Genomic DNA, 9,977 nt, shown 5'->3' on the forward strand with positions numbered 1-9,977 from the left:
AAGATGAAGCAGGTAAAACATAAGCTGTGCTACTCTAAAGGGGACTTTGTTCTAAAACGGGACAGAGTCCCCCCCTCCAATGGGGACTTTCTTCCACTGTGACAGATACTTAGGAATGAGGTGCCTGTGTGGGACAGGGCCAGGAGTTGGCTTTGCTGTAGCACAACTTCTTTTTCATATTTAGGCCAATCTAGTCATAGTTCAGTCACTGCTGATTCCACACATTGAGAAACAGAACTTTGAGAATTTACCACCATTCATCATTCAAGCATTGATCAAATATTGATTGAACACCACTTTTGACAAAGGGGTGGTATTAAGTGCTAAAGATAAAAATGGAGCAGACCCCTTTTTGGGGGCAAGATGCAGAGTAGGACCTGACTTCTCACATGGTGCATTATTTGGATTGAGATCTGAACTTTCCTGTGATTGAATTTCTTTTAATGAAGAAGATATATGGTGAAAAATAAGTATCGTGAGGAAAATCAGATCTCTTTAGTGATTCTAATGTGGTAAACTCTGCTATGGACATTTACAAAAACCTTTATTCTAATGATATCTTCATGCTTTGAGAGAAAAAAACACCATAGTTGTTGCACAACTGAAACAGCTTCAAGCAGAAATGGACCAATTGTGGAAACGTTTGAACATCACAGCACTACAAGGTCAATGGCAGTCAACAAGAGGTGGCTGGATGCTGTTTGACCACCTAGCTGACCAGCAGAGTATTAAGCAGAAACATTTAGATAGGATCTCAGGTTTGCAAAATTCCAGTATGAATGTGCCAACTACTCAGGAGCAGCAAGGTATCTTTACTTTTTTAGAGAGTTTGATTCAGTAATGGATAGAAATGCTTTGGGTTCACTCTGAGGAAAATGGGCCTCTGAAATCTTCACGCAGCCATGGAAGGCCTTACATAATGAAAAGAGACCACAGATCCATAGATAAAAAAAATTCTGTCATTCCTCTACTCTTGTCTCATCAGCAGTGAACATGGCTCATTCACTGGTCTCTTTGTTCTCTTCAGTCAGCCCCAAGGCAGTTAATAACATTATTAATCTTTTCATTTACCAGCCACAGTATCTTAAAGCACTTCAGACCATATGTGCACATATTCTCCACTATTTGACTATGGTAGTCATAAAAAAGATGTTGGAAAATGCAAGCAGGTGCTAAAACACCTAGTCAAAGTTATTTAATAAGAGTCTTCCACATATAAAGACCCTATTTCCGTTTGTTGAATGAGTTTGATAGGGCCAGGGAGATGTGAGTAGGTGTTTGTGGATGACTTCTTCTTGGTGGCTGGTCTTGAGAATTCCTTGAAAACGCTGCTCCCTTCATATTTGAGAACTTTGGCTGCATCTAGCAGTGTATCAGCATTAAATATGTTGGCAGATAAACTTAACATGACCCCAGAAGAAGCTGCGAGGTATGTTCTGAATTTATTAGAAATGCAAGATTGATTCTAAAATAGATCCTGTGATGATGGGCAGTCTCGCCTCATCCACGAGTAATCAAAAAGAACAAAGTCTCTCATGTGCAAACCAGATATTGAACATAAATATGAAGAAAAATCTTTATCAGAATGACAAGTCAGATGCTCTAAATTGGGTAACTAAGGACTCTGGCTCTGCAATGAAGTGAATGGGTCCCCCCCAAAACTTGTATGTTAAAACCCTAATCCCAGTGTGATGGTATTTGGAGGTGGGGCCTTTGGGAGGTGATTAGGTCATGAGGGTGGAGCCCTCATGAATGGGGTTAGTGCCCTTATAAGGAGAAGCCAGAGAGCTAGCTCACTCTTTCCACCATGTGAGGGTACAAAAAGAAGTCAGCCATCCGCAATCCAGAAAAAGGCCCTCACTAGGACCTGAGCAAATTCACACAATGATCTCAGATTTCCAGCCTCCAGAGCAGTGAGAAATTTCTGTTCTTTATAAGCCACCCAGTCTATGGTAGTTTGTTATAACAGTTCAGACTGACTGACAGGCCCTTACTGAAGAATTATAATAGAAATATTTATAAATTTCAACATCATAAACTCATTATAAATAGTATGATATACATTTTAGAAGTAACCAAAATATTGTGTAGAAATTTGGGGACTGGAGAATAAATCAGACCTGAGGCCTATCCTTGACCTAATAGAGAAGACAAAACACATAAACAACTATAATGCAAGATAGAAATTAAAATGGAGTTCGGTTCTATAGGGTTTCAGGAGAGGAGAAATTCCTTAAATCAGGAGGAATCAATGGAAGATTTACGAAGGAAGGGGTGTTTGATCTGGGCATTGAAGGATGGTAGGATTTGATACAAAGAGAAGGGAGGAAAGAGAAAAAGAAAGCAAAGGTACAGGGGAGACCTGGCTTCTATAGAGCAAACTAGCCCTTTAACTCGATTGGAAAACATGTGAAGAACAGTAGGCAGCGTTAGCGCAAGAAGTTAAGCAGAATCAAATCACAAAGGACCTGAAGCCTGGTCACAACATGGCACGAAGCAGCCCTGCTCCAGCTCCCCTTCTAGCCTTCCTCTGTTTCTGACAGGATTCTTTCCAGAAAGGTCCCATTTATGGCTCCCCACTCAATGCTGTGGCCTTGTTTAAATCAGGCCTGACACCCAACACCTCTCTCCTATCTTCCCCAAGATTTCGCTTCTAGCCTTGACAGGATGCATGGCCACAGAGCGGCCTAAGCACCAAGTTCCCACTTTTGCAGATCTCACCGAGAGACTTGTAGTGTGGCAGCTTGCCAGGCCCTGATCACTTAGCCAGGGGAGCCCACCTTGTGGGAGTTAATCTGACGTGCAGAGTGAGCCGCGAGGCTCCCTCTCCAAAGGCACTGCTAGGGCGTCAGCACTAAATTGTACCTGACATTTAATTCCAGCTTTGGGCAGTTCCATGTGAAACTTGACTTCAGTGAGACATTGATCAGCCCCACAGCTCTTCATGAGCTTTGACACAATCAATTTTCTCCAGTGGATTGGGCGATCATTAGCTGACTTACAGAAAGGCCTGGGTCACGCACAGCTTTCTGCAGGCCTCAGAAATGCACGCCGGGAGGAAATGATGAAAAATTGCTGCTGGCAAGTGACTGCCCCCTTCTCTACAGAACATAGCCAACAAGAGTCTATGAAGAGCAGTCCCATCTTCAATCTCATCACCCCAGAAATCTGGATCTTTGGGAGGGTTAAGGAAATCATCCAGCTGCTTTAGGGAAAGGGATTGAAGTTGGATGAGACTGCTCACTCGAGATGTCCTTTACAAAACCATGCCTTATTTTCCCAAACATCCTTAACTTACTCTCTCCATCTTTACTTATCTAGAACTGTCTAGAGACGGAACGAAAAATAAGGCACGTGATTAGTGTGGGTCCAGATAACTTACTGTAAGGTTTTGGTCAATGAATCAACAAACACTTATGGGTTCCTAGAAATACTGCAAAGGAAAAACAGGTTTTTAAGCCACTAACTCCCACCCTTATATGGAGAACTGCCTTGCAATAAGACAATGTGGATAATTTCTGTATTATATGATTCATTAGATACAAAAAGGCTTGTTTCTCCCAAAACATGAACCACACTATCAGAAACCATGTCAAGGATTGATGCCAATGCTGTGCCCAGTGGTCACTGAGTACCTGCCACATGATCAGCACTCATTAAAATAATCATTGAATGAATGGATGAATAATTCGGGTATCATATTCCTGATATTGGAGTATTTCCTGTGGTAAAAGTGTTACTAGAAGTGTTTCTAGAAAGTTCCCATTAAAAAAACATAAATGCTAGCTTATTTGCACACCTGTGTATATTAGCACAGCATAGCATATATTCATTAAGTATTTCCTAGTGATTGAAACTTGCTTATTCAGTCATTTTGGAATGTGAAGTGACAGGCAAATTTTAAGGTGAAGGAGCAACCTCTGGAGACACAGGTACAATCTGCAGGAAGCTAAGAGTCACCTGGCTACAGCATTCTCGGGGAGTATGTGTGCTATCTTCCCTACCTGGGCAACTGGGGGCTTTGTAATCATACAGATAGGTCCTACCCACTGCCCATGACTTGAAAGACTGTTGATTAGTGTTCTCTAAGCATGTCTCCTGTTCTTCCTTACCTAAACTCACAGGTCCTTCTGCATCCTCATGAGGAGATGCAGTTTTCAGTGGTTTGAGGGAAGCTCTGTGGGGCCTTAACTAAATGGGCTTTGAATTACCTCCTCAGAGAAAGCTGGCACCTCCTAAAGCAGACTAAATCTACCGGAAACTGGCAGATGGTACAAAACAGGCCAGGCTCAGCTTTAGTAGGCACTCAGGGTTCAAGAGGGTCTGCAACATACCAGGCATTTAGTAGATATTCAATAAACTTTGCTGAGAGAATTAATTTCATTTCATTAGGTATTCTAAAATATATTTTATTACTTGTAGTACAGATGTTCTCATATTTTAAAGCACATGCCAGAGGGGAAAGAACTTTAAATTTGAAATTAAAACACATAGATTTCAATCCTGGCTCTGCCCATCTTGGACATGTCCTTAACTTCTCTGGCTTCAGTTTCCTCAGCCATAAAGTGAGTATGATAGCTTTGCTGCCTTCCTTGAAGAGCTTGTATAGAGATTAAACAAGATAATAAATATGAAAACTCTGAGGAAAACGGTAATTTACTGGATATATAAAATGCAAGCTTTCATTAGTATATAAATTATATATTTAACAGTGCAAATAATTTGTATTTGAAGTTTAGGCGGTATTGTTAGTATGCAATTTCATGAATACTGCTGAAAATCCCTAATCGGCAAAAAGCATGCTGCTTAAAGTTAAGGGACACAGTCGTAATTCAGATAGGATTCTGATCTCACCTGTCCCATTCTCAGTATGATCTTGAAAAAGTCACTTAGCTTCTTGAAGCTTCAATTGCTCCATCTGTTAAAATTGATAATACCTGTCCTGTTTATCTCATAGATGCTGGTGAAAGTCAATTCAGATGACAGATAGGAATACACTTTGAAAAGTATTAAGGACAATAAAAATGTAAGTTACCTTTTGTGTTTTTCTTTTAAAAATGGTGGAACCTTCCTTTGATATAGTTCAAAGAAAAAAACACATTTCCTCCGTTGATCTAAGAGTCTCCTCTGAATATGAATTCTGGCTCAGGGACTGGCTGCGTCTGAACACAGCTCATCTGTTCATTCAGAAAGGCTAGGAAGCATGCACAACAATATGGAAAAACTTCAGCTATAGGTATTGGCCAGGATTTATTCAAAGTATTCAATGCAGTGGAAATAAGTAAAGTAATAGCCCTGGCTTCCACAATCATTCTCAGGTAACCACCCAAGCACAATGTCTCCTTTAGAAAGGAACAAACTCACCAGCCATGGTCCACTGTATCCATTAGGTCAGTAACACCAGCAACAGTAACAAACCCCCAACTCTCTGCAGCTTAACACAACTAAGGCTTATTTCTTATTTATATCACAGGCCAATACAGGTTGGGTGGCTCTCCTTTATGCATAGGTGGAAACACTCCGTGATGCCATTCTTCATTAAGACAGGTGGGATGAGATGGGATGGGATGGGATGGGATAGGATGCAATGGTAAGAGATGAGATAGGCTGGGTAAACTGACTTCTTACAAACGTCTATATACCACGCAGCACCTGCACAGTGTCTAGCTAGTAACAAATGAGAAATATGTGTCTGTTAAATAACATAACAAAAGAATGACAGGAGAGAATGACTGTCCAAGGACGATGTCTCTTTCACCAAACATAGGCTTAAGTTGTGTGGTTCTTAGCAGACTAGGACTGTGAAAGAATCAATGAGGCTTAAGGATGGGATGAGGTGGAGCGGTGACCCTCCTCTTTTCATATGGCATTAATTTGACTCCACAATATCTAAGCAGGTACAAACTACTTTCTTCACTCCGCTCCTAAATTTTACACTCTTTTTCTTCCTTCTTTCTTTCTGTTTTCCTCTTTAGCTCCAGTTTTCTCCTTCCTATCTCCTCCTTGCTTTTCTTTCTCTCTCCTAGTACCAAGTGGCATGAGGATTAGAGAAGATGTGGTCGAGATTTGACGTGTCGTTAATGTTGGACAAATGGACAAAACTGAAAGCATAGTGAGTCATTAAAGGGAATGACTAAAAAGGACTCAAAAGACTGTGGAATTCATAAACAAATAGTACAAGTGGCAATCTCCTGCCCAATCATTATGATTTAAACCCTATCCATTCATATTATTTCCTGTAGATATTGATTTGTATAAGATTCTGTGCTAAAAAGTTTGAAAGAGTGATGTAGACCAGTCCTCTTTTTTATGGATGTGAAAAAAAATAGGAGAAAATGGCTTAGCCAAGGTCGTATAGTGAGTGAATAAGTGGCCAAGATGGTCAAGAACTGCACTGCCCAGTGTGGTAGCCAGTCGTCATATGTTGTATTGAGCATTTGAAATGTGATTAGTCCAAATTGAGATGTGCCATAGTGTAAAATTCATGCTGAGTTTCGAAGACTTAGTATAAGAAGAACATAAAATATCTCAATCATTTTTGTTCTGATTACCTGCTGAAATGATATATTTTTATTACATTGGGTTAAATAAAGTATGTTATTAAAATTAACAGCCTATTCATTCATTTTTTTAATGCAGCTACTAGAAAATTTTAGAATACATTTGTTCCTCAAAATATATTTCTAGTGTTCACTGCTGAACTAGAATACAAACCCTTTAAGCTTATGAAAGTTCTTTTCCACACCACAGTACTACTTTCATTTGCTTTGTTAATTTGTCCATTTGTTTGTTTGCTTGATTATTTTCTTGAGCACCAATCACAGCCCAGTCTGGACCCCCATCACTTTTGTCAACCTTAAATCAAAAGAAGTGTAAGTAAAAGATCTAATCATTCTGCTTTACTCCAAAGATGAAAATGCTCTTCTGCACAGAGACAATTATTTATCTGTACTCCTTATGTCACTCTAGTTTTGCCCAGCTAAGATGATTGGCTTTAGAGTATAAGCTCCATGTTTTAATCTGCCCCCCACACCAAGGACACTGCTAGTCCCATCTAGTTCGTCTGCTAACTCAAAGAAAACCCCTGTACAGGGTAGGACCTGGCAAATGCTAAGGCTGTCCAACTGTCCTCACAAAGCCCTGGCCTCATGGATTGGGGAATTTGTTGTTACTGAAACAGAAAAGCAATTGCTACTGCAACTACTTAGTCTTCTGTCCAGTCATAATCTGCTTTTTATATCATCTTTTATCAAGGTCCTCCTTAATAAGAATTAAAATAGGAAAGGGCTCATGGGGTTGGAATCAGTGCCTTTTATTCCACTGTGAACTCTGAGGGAGATTTAATGGGAAAATTTCCCTAGAAGGAAAAGGTGGAGTAAAGCGGAAGTGAATGCAACCTTCTGCTACTGTTAACTTGCCTGTTCTTAGCTTCTTGCTCTCTTCTCTGGCCTCATCTTCCCATCCTATTTTGTTCTGAATGCTTGTCACTATAGGTTGTGTGATAGAAAGGAAGAGTGTCTATTCATGCAGGCAAAAATCAGAAGCTATCTAGTGTGCGAAGACAGACTGTTTGCCTGCATTAGCCAATAGAACAGTCTCTCAATCAAACAGAATCTGATTGGCCTACTGAATGCCAAAGGCCCGACGCTGTGTGGGGAAGAAATTGACCTCATACAGTCAGCGCTGCAACATCACTGCCCTGTGACATATTCAAAAATGTTCCATCCAGCCCTCCATTCAGAGAAAGTGAAAAGGCTACCTTCTTAAGAGATTACTTCTGTACACAGAGTCCTTGGAACTCAAGCCTCATCAGAGATACCTGATCAGTAGTTAGCCTTTTTACTTTTATTAATCTCCATCACATTGATCCTTGTTGTAATCCCTTAATAGAAGCTTCTCTATGGTAAGATCATGGATTAGAGATTTAGTTGCCACCAAGGGACATCAATATTATTAGTAAACTCTGTCCCTCTGAGTTTCTGCGTTGTAGGTGTCTTTTGAATATCCCTATCAACTACTGTTGAGTGTCCATTTTACTTTTGCAATAACTTCAAATGTAAATATTTTTCTTACGACATGTGTTCTGAAGCTTGCAAAGAAAATCAGGGTGTGTTGCTTGAGTAGGCATTTTCCCCTCCTTCAAGATTCACTCAGTGGAAACACAAATATTGTTCACTTAGCAACCACTGCTGCTCTCAACCCAAGAAACGAGGAACAGAGGAACAGAGGTAATTCTGGAGAAAGAAAGTGAACTAGTCCCAACTCAGCTTTTACTGCTAATCAGAAAGACTCCAGAGTCTATGGACAAACTTAAATCCTGCCGCCAAAAGCAGCAGAACAGATCCTTCCCAAATTGTCGCCAAAGCTAGATGATGAAAACAACAGCTGTCTCCAGGGTCCCTGCCCCCTTCTCTCTGCCCCCCACAGCTTCTGCATGCCATCTTGGGTGATCATCAGCCACCACATTTTGGCCCACACTCCAAGAGCCCCAGCACATTCTCCTGGACATTCTGCCACATCCCTCTCTAGTGCATTTGTTCTGGGGCATTAATGTCTCCCTTTAACCCAAACCACTTTATCCCTCCTTTACTCTGAATAAAAACAAGGAATGAGTTAGGAGGGGGTGGAGGGAGAGAAGGTGGATTTGTAGCAGGAAGCAGATGTTATGTTAGGGTGTGACTGGCTCAAGGAAGGAGTAGGAGGGAAAAGGGAAGAATTAGTAATGAACCCCAGCAAGCCAGTTTGCTGAATTATCAGATGAAGTCAGGAGTAAATCTTGATTTTACAGAAAGGGTGAAGCAGAGTATAAATCCACCTTTTAGGACACTATTGAGAATTCAATTCTCTTGTCCCCTGTATTTGTTTTCTATTACTGTGTAACAAGTTACTCTAAAACTTAGAGGCTTAAAACAACAAACATTTATTATTTCACAGTTTCTTTGGGTCAGAAATCTGGGCCTGCCTTAGGTGGGTATGTCTGGCTCAAATTCTCTTATGAGGTTGCAGTCATAGGCCAGGGTTGTGGTCTCATCTGAAAGCTTATGCTGTGGGAAATCCACTTCCAAACTTATTCATGTGATTGTTGCCAGAGCACAATCCCTCACCAAGGCTTCTGCCAGGCCCAGTGTCTGCTAACTCAGTGAGAACCCCTGTATGAGATAGGACCCAGAAAATACTGAGGTTACCCACCTGGCCTCAGGAAGACCTGGCCTCACGGTTTGAGGAGTTTGTTGTCATTTAAACAGAAAAACAATTACCAGTCCAACTACACAGTCTTCTCACCAGTCCCAACCTGCTTTTCATATGCTCTTTATATTGAGATCTCTCCACAGGGATGCCTTATAACATGGCAGCTGGCTTTTCCCAGGGTGAGCAATCTGAAAGACAGCCAAAGAATATTCCCAAAATAGAAGCCACAGTCTTTTTATAACCTAATTTTAGAAGATTGTAAAAGAAGGATGTAACTTACAAGTTATATCCCAACACTTCTGCCATATTTTATTCAGTAGAAGTAGATCAGTTAGTCCAGGCAACATTCAAGGAGAAGGGATTACACAAGAGCATGAATACTAAGGATCATTAGGATCATCTTGGAGGCTGTTTATCACATTCCCTATCATTGATTCATTCTAATATAAAGATTGTGGTTTTTATGTGAATTTACAAAATATCTTTCTTAAGTTTTATAGATCAATTAGAAGTAAGGTACGAAAAAAATACTACCATATCATGATTTAGCCAAAAACAATTTGACTGAAAGCAATTTTGTTGAAATAGAGTGATTCAACAACAATTTGGCCAAAGTATATCCTAGTCACTGGAGAAAAAGAAATATAAAAGCAAATAAAAGCAGAACCTCCCCAAATCCTGAAAGGCAGATGAAAATTCCTGAAAATTCATAAGATGTTACAAAAAGCTTTCCATGATATATGAAAATAAACCATATCTTGAACCTATAAAGAGCCCAGATCTATTCC

General features: G+C 40.3%; 1 pseudogene; it reads left to right on the forward strand.

Moving 5' to 3' along the window:
- The first annotated feature begins 335 nt into the window (after positions 1–335).
- Positions 336–1,644, forward strand: LOC106834565 (eukaryotic translation initiation factor 3 subunit E pseudogene; annotated as a pseudogene).
- The last annotated feature ends 8,333 nt before the right edge of the window (positions 1,645–9,977 follow it).

The sequence above is a fragment of the Equus asinus genome, chromosome 16 (genome assembly GCF_041296235.1).
Source record: "Equus asinus isolate D_3611 breed Donkey chromosome 16, EquAss-T2T_v2, whole genome shotgun sequence".
Lineage (NCBI taxonomy): Eukaryota > Metazoa > Chordata > Mammalia > Perissodactyla > Equidae > Equus > Equus asinus.